Source organism: Saimiri boliviensis, chromosome 16, assembly GCF_048565385.1.
Source record: "Saimiri boliviensis isolate mSaiBol1 chromosome 16, mSaiBol1.pri, whole genome shotgun sequence".
Taxonomy (NCBI): domain Eukaryota; kingdom Metazoa; phylum Chordata; class Mammalia; order Primates; family Cebidae; genus Saimiri; species Saimiri boliviensis.
This window is the reverse complement of record NC_133464.1, coordinates 38764851-38782224: the sequence shown is the minus strand read 5'-3', so window position 1 is coordinate 38782224 and position 17374 is coordinate 38764851. Positions and strand designations below refer to the sequence as shown.

The 17374-nt window shown below is 41.0% G+C and overlaps 1 long non-coding RNA gene across 1 annotated transcript in view; it reads left to right on the top strand.

Annotated features, from left to right (window-relative positions):
• The window catches only part of LOC141581537 (uncharacterized), a 62719-nt gene that overhangs the window by 31531 nt on the left and 13814 nt on the right, over nt 1–17374 (top strand). The window contains exon 4 of the long non-coding RNA XR_012514234.1: nt 4468–4623. This is a non-coding gene — a long non-coding RNA (uncharacterized LOC141581537). The remainder of the gene's footprint in view (nt 1–4467; nt 4624–17374) is intronic.

Below are 17374 nucleotides of genomic sequence, written 5' to 3'. Positions count from 1 at the left end.
ATCTTCACCAAATTTTTTTTTTATAAACTTAAAAAGATTGCCTATTTGTTTACATAAGGGTACTTGGGTAGGAAAGAATTCCATTTCTATTTATTTAGCTATCGTGGGTATAACACAACTGTCTCCATATTTTACTTTCTCATTTATTTTCTACCATGACCTCTTCCATTAGCTCAATAATGCATATTAAGTAATCAGATTAGCTAGGTGATAAACTGCCATATGCAAATTTTTTGAAAAAGTGGTGGCTTATAAATACATTCCAAGATAAATAAACATAGTGAAAGTATGAAGGCCATCTTTGAGAGGGTGAAAACAATTTTCTTTCACTAGAGTTTCACAGAGGGAAAGCCTGAGACACAGAGGGAAAACATAATAATTTTCTGAAAGGTAGAAATAGGTGATGGACTGAGAGGTGAGTGTCTGGGACTGGGGGTTCAGGCAGGGCTTGGGGCAAAAACTTCTTAGAGAATGTATCAGAAGTTATATTCTGCAGCTGCTAACAGGAACTGTGAAATAGTGTCCTCCACAGGATGAGGGTTTATGTGGATCTCATTTAAGTCCAGATGTAGGCAAGCTGTTCTGTTATATGGCAGTTCCCTAATGTCATCAGGAATCAGGCTCTCTGCTCTCATCCTCAGGCTTACAAAATGGTTGTTGGAGCTCCAGCAATCACAACCATGACTCAAATAGGAAAAAAGAGGAAGAAAAGCATGAGCAAAGAGGACCTGCTGATTAAGGGAGTCTCCTTTACAGAGTTTCCCCTGATGTGCCCCTGCATCACATGTCCGTCTGCGAAAGGGTTAAGAAAGGTAGTTTTCTGGACTGGGTATCTGCCTCCTTCTCCCAGTGGTTCTGCCAGTAAGGAAGTAGGGGTAATGCTAATCGGATAAGATTTAGAATCCTTTGTCATAATGCAGTAGGAAGGATAGCCATAGATTAACAGTATTGAAGACAAACCTTGCTTATTTTATTATTTTAGCAAGGATCAAAATTTTCAGGAGGCAAAATGTTTATGTTGCCTTTTTGTTAAGATGATTTAACTCTGGACCCTAAGTAATCAAGACTACAACATGTGACTGCTTCCAGGGATGGCTGAATTATCAAGGCAACAATTAGAGAAAATTCAGATCACTGAAGAATTAAATGATATTGATCTCATAATTCTACAGAGCTATACTGGCAAGAAGGGTACTACGATTATTACTGTTGTGAATGGTGTTTGAGAGTCAGGAGATGAATATAGAGTTGCCTCATTTTCTTTAAAGCAATTTTTCAGAGGTCGCTTAAATAGCTGGATCTGCCTCCCTGGATCCCACTACGATAGGGACACAAGGCCCCAGGGGCCCCAGCATTGGAGAACTTGTAGTCACTAGAACTTTTCTAGTCGATGTCCATGGGTAATAAACGACTTTGTGCAGTTGGTTGTGGTATTTATGCTCCAAGGAAACGTAAAACTCTGATATTTATCTTGCAACCCTTTGTCTACTGGCAACCATTGAGCTCTTCTCAAAAACTTCCAGTGACACACACATGTCCCTCATCTCTACCTATCACACACAAATGGGATTTAAGAAACAAGGTCACTCCAAAAAAAACATGTTGGAAAAAGCAAAAAAACAAAAACAAAACAGCAGCAACAAAAAACCCCTTTATTAACTCTAAATAACAACTCTATTGTTACATCAAATGAAAGTAAGTAGAAGTTGCCAGAAATGTAGTTCTACCATATTTGAAATATTTATTTTACCTTATAACTGGGGCAACCTCATGGGAACAAGGAGTGGGTTTGATAATGGCAGTTACTTTACATGGTGTCAGTGATCTAGAACATAGCCCAGAAGATTTGGTTGGATTGTAATCACCAACTAACTCCAGAAGCCTCTGTGCTTGGATTAGCTTCACTGGGCATGAAATAAGGCACAAAATTAGCTGTTCTTTTCTTTTTCTGGAGAATTTTATACATAGCTACACCCCACTTGAAAAATAGAAATAATTTTTGTTTTTAATACTGAACCAACTAAAAAAATGTGAAAGAAATAAATTCAAGTGTGTGAAAGCGTAAGGAAGCAAAGGAAATAATTCTATTATATTTATTTTTCAACAAGGGCTTACATCTGTTTCTAATTTACACAGATTATTGACACATCTGGATGTTTGGCCTTAGGAATTGTAAGTTGCTGCAGTGGCATTTATTTTTTGAATCAACTCCTCAGACCACCCTGGAACTCGTGCACTAGTTTGGAGAGGAGGTTGTGATATTTTAAATAAAGTTACCTTCTGGCATTTTGAAACCAGTGCAAATGGGATTCTGTCATCTTGTGTTTTATAAATTGTGGTTTTGCATTTTTGACACCTGCAGGAAAAATAAGACCGAAGCCAAAGGCCTCAATGGCTTGACAATGACAAATTATAATAGCCAGATAAAGCTATCAGGGAGACGCTGGAGAATGGTGTAGTTAGCCACTCACTTTAACTGTAGGGGACCCCAGATTTCAGCAGAAACAAAATAGTTAAAGAGCCAGTGACTGATGAAAATGCTGTTTTAACGTGGCCTGATGGGAGTGTGCATTCTAATGAGGAGAATGAGATTGTTCAAAAGTAGGTTTGATTAATACTTTACCTCTTGGACTGATTCCTTTGTAATCGGGAGCTAACTTTTCTCCCTATGTGGTCTGATTGTAGTAATTTATTCCAAGGGTATGAACAATGGGAATCATGAAGTAGACTTTTCAGATTTGAAAAAACAAAAACAGAAACATGATGAAACATTTATTTCATGGCAAATATTTCTTAAATGGAGTAGCATGATTTTATTAAAATCAACAGAAGACCATACATCAAAATCCTCATGCAAATTGGGGAAAACAAAACCAAACCCTCCTATAGTTCTTTAGTCTAAAGGTACAATGGAAATAATTAAGCACACCAAGTGGTGTGATTGTTTTGTTGAGGATGGCTCTTTGGAGTTCTCACAGTAGTTTTGATTTTTTGTTTAACTGTCACAGCAAACCTTAAAAATTCTCTCCCTTTGGAGATAAAGAGTTACTAGACTGGGTGATATTGCACAGCAGACTGACAGAAGAAAAAATGACATCTGGCTTTATCATTCCTTAGAGGCAATTACTGCGCTTTCCTTTGAAAGGAAATGATCACATTTAGAGAGCATCTGATATATCCTAGAAACAAACCTATCTATTGTGCTGACATTCTTGTCTTTAGAAATTATTTTGTTACATCTTCACAAAGCAGAAGCACCAAATGTATGTCAATGCCTGAAATAAATGATAAAATGTCCCCATGTATCAACCTAAAATCAATTTGTAATGTAGAATGGAGATTCACTTCTTATAACCTTGTAGTAGAGATGGCAGGGAAGGAATCAGAATCAGAGGCCAAGTCCAAAGACTCTACCTTGCATAAAAGAGTTATGTAATTAGCATGTTCCTATCTCCATTTAAGTACCGTCTTCAATTGTAAGAGCCTATTATATGTCCACTGGGATCAATTAATTGCCTCTGAGAGAGGCTTCATTGCAACTAAATAGGGTGTCACCATCGTATTGTAGAGTATTGACCCAAATGACTTGAGACCTGTCTTCTAGTATCATATATAATCCTGTAATTTTCAAGCCTCAGATCTTCTGAATGTGGGGGTCCCAAAGCTAATCTGAAAATTTTCTAGGTAAATCTTAGTGTTAGTCTTGATAAAAAAACAAATGGGCCTTTAAGTGATGCTTTGATGACGGAAGATAGGAGTACCTGTGAAAAACTGAATTCCACAGATAACACAAGAATTGCATTTAAGTGTCGTTTTGCCTTTCTTCTAACTAGAGTTTAAGTAAGTCACAGTCAGCTACTGTGACTTACTTAAATAGTAACTGTAAGCGTGGCAGGGACCAGGGATTTTTGATCCAGTGTCTTTAACGACAGACCTTTGGAAATGCACATGGACACTGACCACTAAATAATGAGCTGGTAGAACTGTTTCTTTAAGACATTTTGGGGCTGGGCATGGTGGCTTACACCTGTAATCCCAGGGAGGCCTTGAGAGACCGAGGCAGGTGGATCACCTGAGTTCACCAGGAGTTCAAGACCAGCCTGACCAACATGGTGAAACCCCATCTCTACTAAAACTACAAAATTAACCAGGTGTAGTGGCATATGACTGTAATCCCAGATACTTGAGAGGTTGAGGCAGGAGAATAATTTGAACCTGGGAGGTGAAGGTTGCAGTGAGCTGAGATCACACCATTGCATTCCAGCCTGGGCAACAAGAGCAAAACTCTGTCTCAAAAAACAAAACAAAGCCAAACATTTTGGAAGGGTGTCTGGTCAAGTGTGGAAGTGTTTCTTTTCCAGGTGGGTCATTTAGTTGGGTTGGAATGTCCCAAACGTAGTCACTCCTCACAGGACATCTAAGGGAATTTGTTTCTCTTTTAATAAGCCTTTCCTTGGTTTATTTCAGGCCTCTATTGGAGCTACTAACCAAAAAATAAAAAGAAACTGGAACCAGAGAGGATCAGATGTATAAATGCTAATTCAGAAAGGCGAGCCAAGCAGGAGAAAACAAAGAAGGAGGGGAGACCAAGATCAGAACTTGGCTGACTCCTGATTCTTCAAGGTACAAATTCTCTGCTGTGTTACCTCCCCAGGCCCCTCTTCCGCTCCTCTCTTCTGATTGGACATAGGGAGTTGGAGGAACATGTCTTGGGAAAGATGCCATCACGTGCTTAGACTGAGGCAGTCCCAGAAGTCTGGAGCTGGAGGATAATATTAGAGGTCCCTAGTCAAGTTTCCTTATTAAGTTTCTTTATTATACAGACGAGGACTCAAGGCCCAGAAAGGTAGAGGGATGAGTGAACACATGACCCAGAGAAAACAAATGACTTTGTCTAGTTCTCTGATCTCAAGTAGGAGGAAATAATTAGGAAAAATATTCCAAACATTTAAAAAGCTGTTTCTTAGTATTTATTGACTATGCATGGTATGTTTCATCCTGAATTTAATGCAGTGGTATAGAAAAATCATGGGCTTGAACATATTTCCTCAACAGACAAACTCGACACACATCAAACACTCAGCCAGTGGTGTTAGAAGCAAGGGTGAACATGGACAACCACACTCTGAGGGTGATAGTTTGTCACTCAAAGGAATGGCTTTCCTCTCCAGCCTTCAGGGTCTTACAGTCTAGATGGAGTTATGCAGGAATCATGTGAAGCCTATGATCAGAGATGCGCCACATTGATGGAAAGGGAGATCCTCTGGAGTTTTTGGTTTGTGGAGGTAGGAGAATCCTCTCCCTTCAGCCATTCCAAAGGGCCTGTTGCTCACGAGGATTTGGAGTCTTGAGATGGTTACAGATCATTACCTGAGTCATCAGGAAGAAGTCCCTGACTTATTCTCTCTTCCTTCTTCCTTTTCTGTTTTCTCCTTATCACATCGTGGCTCAAGGCTTTCTAGAAGACCTGTTCTGATTTCAGAATCTATTGTCCATGATCTTTCTCAATGTTTTCTTTTCTTTTTTTGCTGGTTGGATCACAGTCAGCTTTGATCTCTCATTAACCAGAAATTTCTATTCCTTTGACTCATTCATTTCCTTTACCAGGAAATTAAAAATGAGCCACTGTTTTATCAGGTATAACCTGTATATGATTTTCTTTTCTTTTCATACGGTGTTTAAGTTGTTCTCATTTATATTTTAAATTTGTTTTAGACCTATTTCCAAAAGGAGCTATTTTATTTCTTAATTAGAAAGACCTTTCTTCCTTAGCATAACTTGAACCTTTTGCTTTTCTGGGTTGAGGACTTAGTACTTTAGAAGTATGTAGAAATATATAATTCTTTACTTTCTTTATAAGTATATTTTGTTATATAAACTCATATATACATTTTTTATAACTCATTTTTTTCATTTAATATGAGTTTTGAGCCATTATATTTTATTTGGCAACATCAGTTTTGCTATTGTTATAGAATACCTCTAAAGTTCAAGTTTTGGATCTTCAAGTATGACCTCCAGTTGTCTTGATGAGAGAATATACATTCTGTATCCAAAATGTCACGCAGGGCCAAACTGATCCTTTGAGATTTGACTCAAATACCTTGTCCCGTGTGCAGTGAGAGACTCAGTCTTTCTGAATGTCTCAGGTCATTGAGCAGACAGGGTGCCGCCATTTCTCCTGCCTCCTTCTGAAGCTGGGGTCCTGCTTCTGTGGATGAGTGCAGTTCATGGTTTACTCACATCTGTGTGCTGTTCTTTTTATGAACTGTGCACCCCCCATAGAACATTGTCCAAGTCCTTTCCTGTCTGTCCACATTCCCAGGCTGTGTGTATAGTACACGTTCACTGAAGTTTTGGGACAATGGAATTAATTAAAAGAGATTTAAGTTACAGCATCATTAAAATAAATAATGGCTGGGTGCGGTGGCTCACACCTGTAATCCTAGCACTTTGGGAGGCTGAGGTGGGCGGATCACCTGAGGTTGGGAGCTTGAAACCAGCATGGTCAACATGGCAAAATCCTGTCTTTACTAAAGATACAAAAATTAGCCGGATGTGGTAGCCTGTGTCTGTAGTCCCAGTGGCTCGGGAGGCTGAGGCAAGAAAATCACTTGAACCCAGGAGGCAGAAGTTGCAGTGAGCTGAAGTAGTGCCAGTGCACTCCAGCCTGGTTGACAGAGCAAGACTCAAAAAAAAAAGTAGATAATATTGCAACTCTTGCAAAGTTTTGGTCTTTAGGTGCTTCTCACTATCTACTTTTTACAGCAGGCTGCCTGGTTTGTAATACTCCTTTATTCTCCATCCCTCAGTCCCCACCCTGATTCCTGCCATTTTCTCTCTGGTTTCAATTCTATCTCTTGTTATTTCTTTTCTTTCTTTTCTCTTCTTTTTCTTTCTTTTATGTTCCTTCTCTTTTCTTCCTTCTTTTCTTCTTTTTTTTTTTGAGACGGGGTCTTGCTCTGTCACTCAGGCTGGAGTACAGTGGTACCATCTCAGCTCACTGCAACCTCCACCTCCTGGGTTCAAGTGATTCTCCTGCCTCAGCCTCCTGAGTAGCTAGGATTACATGCATACACCACTATGTCAGGGTAATGTTTTAGTAGAGATGGGGTTTCACCAGGTTGGCCAGGCTAGTTTCCAACTCCTGATCTCAAATAATCCGCATGTTTTGGCCTCCCAAAGTGCTGGATTACAGGTGTGAGCCACTGCGCCCAGCCAAATCTTGTTATTTCTTACACTGAGAATTTAGTTCTCTGGGTAAGTCCTGCCTTCCATCAAGGCATCACTTTAAGACCTCAGTGTACACCCAGTGTTTCATCTAGGCACATTCCCAGTCAAGACACATAGTCCCCCTTTGAAGAACTCTAGCACCTCTTATCAATCCTCCGTGTCAACACACCTCTCATCTCTGCTTCTAAATCACGTGAATTTAAACATAAGGAAGCCAGACTCTCTTTGAAGAAATCTTTTCATATTCTTACTATTTTAAATGCCTTCTCATTTCATTTGAAAATATTTCAATATTATGTATTATCTTACATAAAAAATCCCACAAAAATGATGAAAGCTGTATATGTTGTCAAATTTAATACAACTGAATCTAAGTGAAAATATCAGATCAGCTTTTACAAAAATTGTTTGTCATGTATTATTTCATAAAGTTTTACCACATCATTGCATCAGACTTTGTTCATTTTTTCCCCTCTAGTGATTTGAAGTTACATATTCCATTTTTATCTTTTATGGTTAGGGTCAACTTAAAATACATATGTAAACCAGTTTTTAGTCAATTAAGAATGAAAAAGTTTGAATTTTCCCTGAGCTAAGTGAGAAATTTCACATACCTCATCAATTTCCAGATATTGTTGAAACAATTTGAAGTTTTAGTTCCAGATTAGTATTATTTTATATAACACACTTTCGTTTTTTCTTTCTTTCTTTTTTTTTTTTTTTAAATTGAGACAGCCTCTTTGTCTCCGAGGCTGGAGTGCAATGGCGTGATCTTGGCTCACTGTAACCTCCCATTCCTGGGTTCAAGTGATTCTCGTGCCTCCCAAGTAGCTGGGATTACAGGCATGTGCCACCATGCCCAGCTAATTTTTGTATTTTTAGAGACAAGGTTTCACCATGTTGGCCAGGCTGGTCTCCAAATCCCAACCTCAGCTGATCGCCCGCCTTTGCCTCCCAAAATGCTGGGATGACAGGCATGAGCAACCGCACCTGGCCATAACACATTTTCACTTTAACTTTCAAGAAGCTCCCCCCAGGCTTTTTTTTTTTTTTTTTTTTTTTAGACGGAGTTTCGCTCTTGTTCCCCAGGCTGGAGTGCAATGGCGCGATCCCGGCTCACCGCAACCTCCGCCTCCTGGGTTCAGGCAATTCTCCTGCCTCAGCCTCCTGAGTAGCTGGGATTACAGGCACGCGCCGCCATGCCCAGCTAATTTTTTGTATTTTTAGTAGAGACGGGGTTTCACCATGTTGACCAGGATGGTCTCGATCTCTTGACCTCGTGATCCACCCGTCTCAGCCTCCCAAAGTGCTGGGATTATAGGTGTGAGCCACTGCGCCCAGCCCCAAGAAGCCCCTTTATCTTTTCAGACAGTGTATCAAGTTTTATAAATTCATTGACAACAATTGGGTACCGCCTCCATTAGTCATTACTTTTATTTCTGGGAATATTGTTTTCTTTTCTTGAATTTTTTTATTTAAGAAGCAAAATAAAAAACCCAAAACAAAACAAAAAAAACCTTCTCTCTCTCTCTCTCTCTCTCTCTCTCTCTCTATATATATATATATATATATATATATATATATATATATATATATATTGGAGACAGAGTCTTGTTCTGTTGCTCAGGCTGGAAGTGTAGTGGCATGATCTTGGCTCACTGCAACCTCCACCTCCCAGGTTCAAGCAATTTTCCGGCATCAGCCTCCCAAGTAGCTGGGACCATAGGCACATGCCACCACACCTGGCTAATTTTTGCTTTTATTTTGGTAGAGACAGAGTTTCACTTTGTTGCCCAGGCTGGTCTCAAGCTTCTGAGCTCAGGCAATTTGCCACCTCGGCCTTCCAAACTGCTAGGATTACAGGCGTGAGCCACCGTGCCCAGCCAAACCTCCTCAGTTTTATGTCTGCCTTGGGCATCAAATGCATTCCAGGGCTGCTAGTTTCCTCTACCTTGGTTAACCCTGACTTTGATTCAGAAATGACAAACTGGTTGATGACAGGTCTTCCTTACTCTTCATGAATGTTGACAGTGGGTCTGAAGTTTGCACAGGCCGTGGATATGTTCTATTGATTTCTGTGGTCCATCCTTGCCTGTAGGCCTCATCTCATCAAGAGGGTCTTGATCAGGTGTGAGTGGAAGGCCGACTCAGTGGGCCTCTCCTCTGCTGGGTAGCTGGTATGCTGACACTCGCCATCACCTGTGCTGTTTGTTGGTAAAGCATTAAAACTCTCTAGTTTTCTTTTGGATTATTTCAGGAGAATAGGAAGTGACATTCATGTGCTTAGGAAACCTGGTAGTTTTGTTTGTATCTTGAGCTGCCACTTGTATTTACCTTTCTATGCTTTTCTCCCCACCACTTTCCATATCTGTTGATTTTGTTCTCTGCAAAAGACATGGTAGGGTAGCTAAAATAACATGAGGAATCATCTGCAGGAACCTATGTCACAACAGTCAGGAGCTCACAGGATAGTTGGGGAGAGCTGATGAGCACACAAGAAACATCACACAGTGGAAGGAAGCCAAGAAGTGGAAGAGCTGAGGTCAAATTCCCACTCCATCGTAAGTTGTGTGAACTTGGATAAGTCCCTTACATTTTGAGAGTCTTATTTATGATTTCCTCTGCCAAAACAGATTTTTCACTTAGAGCCACATAGTTGGCAGCAAGGAAGACAGAAAAACATAAGAAACAACTACCCACTGACTAGGGAGGCAAGTCGAGCACACCAGGTAGCGTAAGAAGGCTGGTGTCCTGCACGACCATGACCACCCTGTTGCACTCCCTGAGGTCAGGGAATGACGTAAGATAGAGGGAGAGGAGAGATGTTACTTAACTTTCAGATAGTGAGCCCCTGAATACACTGTCTAATACTTGTTTCGATCTTTGATCTCAGTTTTAACATAGCAGATGGGACACACATTTGGCAAGAGTGCAAAAGGAAAGTTCTGGAACAGGTGGGGCAGCTGGCCAGTAGTAGCCACATTCATCCCCAAACAGTATATGTATAGACATTGAGTCCCTGATGCTGTGAACATTCTGCTATCAGACAGGATGTGTTCCCATCTCATACGGTGTCTTCCATATGTCTCAAAATGTTGACAGCCTTAAGAAACCACAGAAAGAGCAAATAAAAGGTGAGGGAGAGAGAGATTGCCCAGGACAAACAAAGGGATGGAGACCAGCTGTTCTCCAGCCTCCGTGAGGACAAAGGGTTCCTCCTGTGAACTGTTCGAGCTCATGATCCATAAGCTTATTCCGCTTAGCACTCCCTATCATCGAGTGTGGTTGTTTGTATACGGGGCTAACGTTCCCTAGTGAACTAAAATCATCTGGAGCCCACAGCCTGCCTCTTTTATCTTTGGGTCCCCTTAAGATGGGCCTTGTACTTAATAGGAACTCAGTGACTGTGTGTTGAAAGCATAGGCGGTCTGGAAACCGCAGTGGCAGGAATATAAATCACATAGAATTAAGGTCCATTTTCTTGAGGGTTGTTGAATCAGGGAATAGTTTTACTGAGGGAATGTTATCTCCTCTAGAGGTCTTTAAAAAAAAACTCCTCCTCAATTTGAAATGATTTAAATATGGTCTTGCGTGTGGCCAGAGGAAGTGAGCAGCTGAGCTCTCAGTAGTCTGTCCAGAGCCCAGAGCTCTGATCTGTGATGAGAAACATCAGCTTCAACTTCTCTCTCTTTCATTCTTTCTCTTCCTCCACTTCCTGGTCAGCCATGTTTGAATCCAATTGACAGTGATAAATGAACGGTAGGATTCTGGCATTTTGTACTTTCATGAAAGTCTCTAAGTAGCTGAAAGAGAGATCTGGGCTTGGGGTTATTCACCAGAACAAGGTCCAGCCATTATCTGAGGCTGTGGCAGGGCTCTATTTCTGCCGCTATGATGACTGGGCACTTAGGAGCAAATCAGATGGCAGAGCTGCCTCCTCCTTCTGGCCTGAATGAAACTGAGGCTGTGCATATGCGGTTTTCTGGAAATCTTCCAAATAGGGACTCTAACCTTAGCATGAAGGTTTTTTGCTTTTTGTTTATTTTTTTAAAGGCATCTGAGATTTTGCCAGTAGTCTTTGGACATAGCCCTTCATGCCATCCATCATATGCAGAGGCCAGGGGGAAGCTTTCCCCATTTTCTGCTCTGAATCTGTGACACTCACTGAAAATACAGGGATTTTTTGACAAGGGAATTACTTTTCATTTGACAGTGAAATTGTGTTTCTCTATTTAAAAGGAACTTTGAATTCTAATTTTTAAATAGTTTTGGAATGAGATGTTCAGGACCATTAAAAGTGCATTTTAATTTTTGATTTCTTATTTTGTTTAGGCTCCAGAGCTTCCTGGTTTTCTTTTTTTTTTTTTGGAGACAGAGTCTCACACTGTCACCTAGGCTGGAGTGCAGTGGTATGATCTTGGCTCATTGCAACCTCCATCTCTCGGATTCAAGCAATTCTCTTGCCTCAGCCTCCTGAGTCGCTGGGACTACAGGTGCCCACCACAACACCCAGCTAATTTTTGTATTTTGTAGTAGATTTGGGGTTTTACCTTACTGGCCAGGCTGGTCTCGAACTCCTGATCTTGTGATCCACCTGCCTTGACCTCCCAAAGTGCTGGGATCACAGGTGTGAGCTACAGTGCCCGGCTCTTAGTTTGCTTATTATGATTATTTTTTTGTGAGTGTTAATACTTTATTTTGGTGTAAAGATGGAAAGCTGGAAAATACACTGAATTTAAAATTTTCTTGTTTCCCCTTCACGTTGTAGAAACTCCCTTTCCTTCAGAGCTAATTTGTTCAAACTCAAATACTTAAAAATTACAGCAGCCAAACAAAAGACAGGGATAAAAAAAGAAGGTAGCCTGGGCCAATAGTATCACTTGGTGTAGACTTTGGAGGCATTGAACAGGAGCCTCTGTTTCTGTTTTCTTCTTTTCTTTCCTCCTTTCTCTTCAGAGAGGGGATCTCAAGTAGTTGGTGTGACCAGTTTCTTGAAGCCTGCTTCAATTGCTTGCCTGAAGTAGTTTGCTTCTATTTCTTAGAATTTCCTTTTGAAAAATGGTGGTAAAGGGGTGAAGAACTGTTGGTGTTTTGATTAGACCAGGTTCTTTGTGAAAGAAAAGACAATGGGGGTTCAACATTGACCTAAAATATATTGAGCCCACCCTCTGGATCAGGCACTGGTGTTGAAAGCTGGGAGTAGCATCTGCATCTTGCTGCTTATCCTGTAACTCCAGGTCTCCCAGGGAGAAGAGGTGGTGAGCATGCTGGAGGTGTGTGTCTGAATCGCAATAAGACACTCAGGGGCAGGCATGTTGGGCTACTGAAGGACAGGTTATTCAACTTCATATTCTGGGAGTTTTAATTGTATAGACCTGTTCTCCAGAATGGCATCACTAGCCCCATGTGTCTGTTGAGCACTTCAGTTGTGGCTAGTCTGAACTGAAACGTGCTGTGAGTGTAAAATACGTATCCTAATATCTAAGATACCGTATAAGTAAAGGAAGTAAAATATCTTGATACTTTTCGGTAACTACATGTCGAATGATAATATTTTGGATTTAATATAATAAACTACTAAACGTAATTTCATGTGTTTCCCGTACTTCTTAAAATGGGGCTGCTAGAGAATCTAAAACTACACATGCAGGATTGTCTTTAGTTCAAGAGGTTAATTCCTCACCCAGGACTTCACATCTGCAAAGTTACACATATGGCTTACATAATATTTCTACAGATGGTGCTGGTCTAGACATGGCATTGGAAAGAAATGGAGACAATTCTCATTAGATCTTGTCCTTCTTTCTATTACTTATAAGTGCTAGAACTGTGAATTTTGGCAATGATATGTTGCTTTGAGCGATGCACATGGCCTTCTCCATGTGCCTCTTGTTTTGCTAACAAGATTATAAATATCTTGAGTGCCTTTAAGTCATAGCGTCAGCAAACTTATAACGAGTGATAATTGTTGTGTCAGGTATGGTGCTGGGTTCTGGGATTGCAAAATTAAATAAGACCTGGCCATTGCCCTAGGAACTGCTATCTAGAGATAAGGCAGGTGTAAGTATACAGCTGCCAGAATTAAATGCAAGCCTGGGGGCTGTGGCATTCCCATGATGGGAAGAGGAATCCAGAAAGATGGGGTCTGAGTCAGCTATTTCTATGATATCCCCAGCGCTACTAAATGATTTTTATATGTAAGTTGTTTTTAATACACAAGTACAGTCATGCATCGCTGAACAATGGGTATATGTTCTGAGAAATGCATTGTCAGGCAATTTCATCATCCTGTATGCATCATAGAGTGTGTCCACACAAACCTAGATAGTATGGCCTACTTCTCACTCAGGCTCAATGGCACAGCCTATTGCTCCTAGGCTATAAACCTGTATAGCATGTTATTGTACTGAATTTGGTAGGTAGTTGTAACACCAGGGCAAGTAGTTTTGTGTCTAACATATCTAAACACAGAAAAAGTATAGTTGAAAACAGTATAAAAGTTAACAAATGATACCTGTATTCATCTGTTCTTGCATTGCTAGAAAGAACTACCTGAGACGGGGTAATTTATAAAGAAAAGAGGTTTAGTTGGCTCATGGTTCCACAGGCTGTTTAGGAAGCATGGCTGGGGAGGCCTCAGGAAACTTACAATCATGGTGGAAGGCGAAGGGAAAGCAGGCATGACCTACATACTGGAGCAGGAGGAAGAGAGCAAGGCAGGAGATGCCACACACTTTCAAACAACCAGATCTCATGAGAACTCACTCACTATCATGAGAACAGCAAGGGGGAATTCTGCCCCCATGATCCATTCACCTCCCACCATGCCCCACCTCCCCAACATTGGGGATTACAGTTTGACATGAGATTTGGGTGGGGACACAACTCCAAACCATATTAGTATACCTGTATAGGGCATTTCTGGGTGAATCAATGAATGAGCCGCGAGTGATTGTAAAGACCTAGGACATTACTGTAAACTACTGTGAACTTTATTTTTATTTATTAATTTATTTTTGAGACTTGATAGCCTAGGTTGGAGTGCAGTGGCACGATCATAGCTGACTGCAGCCTCAAACTCTGGGATCAAGTGATCCCACCCCTCAGCCTCTAAGTAGTTAGGAATACATGTGCCACCATGCCTGGCTAATTTTTAAATTTTTTGTAGAGATGAATCTTGCTGTGTTGCCCAGGCTGGTCTCAAACTCCTGGCCTCAAGTGGTCCTCCTACCTTGTCTCCCCAAAGTGCTGAGATTACAGATGTGAGCCACTGTGACTGGCCCTACTGTAGCCTTTATAAACACTGAACTTAGGCTATGTTAAATTTGTAACAAACATTTTTTGTTCAATAATATGTTAAACATAGCTCATTGTAATTTTTTAATTTTATAAACTATTTTTTAACTTTTTGACCTTTTAGCAATGCAGCTTAAAACACAAACATATTGTAAAACTATGAAAATAGTTAGTTTCTTTATATCCTTATTCTATAAGTATTTTCCCATTTTTAAAGCTTTTAATCTATTTCCTACCTAATTTTATTGTCGCAGTTGTTAAAAGCTAAAACAAACACACACGTCAGCCTAGGCCTACACAGGGTGAGTATCTTCATCACTATTTTCCACCTCACATCTTGTCCCACTGGAAAGTCTTAGGGGCAATAACACGCATAAGGCTGTCACCTCTTGTGATAACAATGTCTTCTTCTGGAATACCTCCTGAAGGGCCTGCCCAAGGCTGTTTTTTTTTTTTTTTTTTTGAGACGGAGTTTCGCTCTTGTTACCCAGGCTGGAGTGCAATGGCGCGATCTCGGCTCACCGCAACCTCCGCCTCCTGGGTTCAGGCAATTCTCCTGCCTCAGCCTCCTGAGTAGCTGGGATTACAGGCACACGCCACCATGCCCAGCTATTTTTTTGTATTTTTAGTAGAGACGGGGTTTCATCATGTTGACCAGGATGGTCTCGATCTCTTGACCTCGTGATCCGCCCGCCTCGACCTCCCAAAGTACTGGGATTACAGGCTTGAGCCACCACGCCCGGCCCCAAGGCTGTTTTATAGGTAACTCTTTGTTTTTAAAGTAAGAGGAACACACTCTAAAATACTGATAAGAAGTATGGTATAGTGAATACATAAACCAATAACATAGTCCTTTATTATCACTGCCAAGTATTATGTGCTACACATAATTGTATGTGCTTTTATTTTATCTGACTGGCAGCACAGTAGGTTTGTTCATATCAGCATCATCACAGACATGTGAGTAACATGTTGTGCTACAATGTTAAGATGGCTACAGCATCACTAGATGGTAGGGCTTTTTCAGCTCGATTTTAATCTTATGGAACCACTATCGTATATGTGTTTCTTGGTTGACTGCATTGTCATTATGCAGCACATGACTGTGAAAGATAATCATTGTAAAAAAACAAAGAAAATACAGATAAAGCAGAAAACACAGACTTCACGGTTGGCATGGTTAGCATTTGAATACAACCCTTTCCAGTAATAACTTTGTCAAGTGTCAGAACTCAAACTCACATTAGGCATAGCAGAAAAGAGTATTTGTGACTTTTCAATGACTGGATCTACAAAATGAAACAATCATCATCATCTCTCTCTCTCTCTCCATCTTTTATCTGTGCTTTCATCTGTTCTGGCTTCATTCCCAGACTGATTTTCTGCTCATTCTGGAAAGATGGACCCTGATCGTTGAGGCTTATGTGATCCTTTGTGCCTGTAGTCTCAGTAGGAGAGAGAGGGAGACAGGGAGAGACAGAAAGAGAGTGAGAACCACCAGCTCCATTATTGTGTTCAAAAAGGGTTAATCTACTTGGTCCGTCCAACAAAATCCATGGATTAAGAAAGGGAAAGACTGGTTTCCCACAGGCAGAGGAGCAGAAAAGAAGATACATCTGTGTACTACCTGCCCACCTACTTATTAACCTGCTTATTCATCTGGCACAATAAGCTATTTGGGAGAGATGAGAGAGATACGAAGGTGCCTACTACTTCTCTGCTTAATAATGAAGGCTCATTTACTGAAAGATGTATGACCAAAGCCAGGCTTATAGGAGAGTTATCCTTACCTCAGTGTGACCCTCGTCCAAGCTTTTTCCAAGAACAAGATTATGGCTCCTATTGCTGAGGTGTCCTTATCTCTTCTTTGCTGACATTTCTAGTAAGGAAATCAGTTGCAGCTATCTTTGATGTGGACGCTGAACCACACTTGGGGTCTCCACATTCATTCTTGCTCACGATCTGAGGGCCCAACTTCCCTACTTTAGCGAAAGAGAGCTGTCTGACTTTCTAGTCAAGGCTGAAGGTGCTGCTAGATTTTGCTAGAAGCAGGAAGAACTTCAGTGTGGAAGCTCCTGCTCCTGTTGGAGAGGGAGAGTGTTGCATTTCCCAAGGGAAGGAATAGAATGGGGGGCATAGGACAGAGACTTAAGGAATGGGACACAATTGGGTGTAGGGTGGGGAATCTGGAAAGAGACTGTCCAGGTGGAAGAAAGCAGTTTTAGAGGGCACTCTTGTTGCAAAGCCCTAAGTCGCATAGGGCCTTCTGTGTGGTGTAAGGAATAATGGTGTTAGATGGAATTTTTGTTTTTGTTCCTCATGCGCTGCATCCCAAAGTTTCAAGCTGGACTTGACCCTGCAGTAGCTATAACGTTACCTGGAGAAGCAAGATGTGGAAAAGGGAGGGTTTTATTCTTTTTGGGGATCTGATGGCGAAAGGGTATCAGGTCTAAGCAGAAAAGTGAGAGACCCATGTGGCAGCAATGGCTATAAATACTCTCTGGGTATGAGAGACGATAAGAGTGAATTCATTAATCTCTCTTTTCTGCTGAAAGGGTTCATGAGCTCCACCTCTGGACCCCAAAAATGAGGCCCTGACCTTTCCGTACATATAATAAACGTCACCTGGAAATGTCAGGATCTCCCCCATAGATCCTTGCACATCCACAGTCACTTGGATTTATTTCATGCTTTCATAAAACTGGCCAGTTTTAGCAGAGAGGCACTAGGGTTGCAAATACGGAAACTGAGTGCCTTGAATGGCAGTAGATTTCAGAGCCTATTCAGGGTGCTCTGAAAGCTGACTGCATGGCATCCTGAAAAGACATCTCTCTTGGTCTACTCC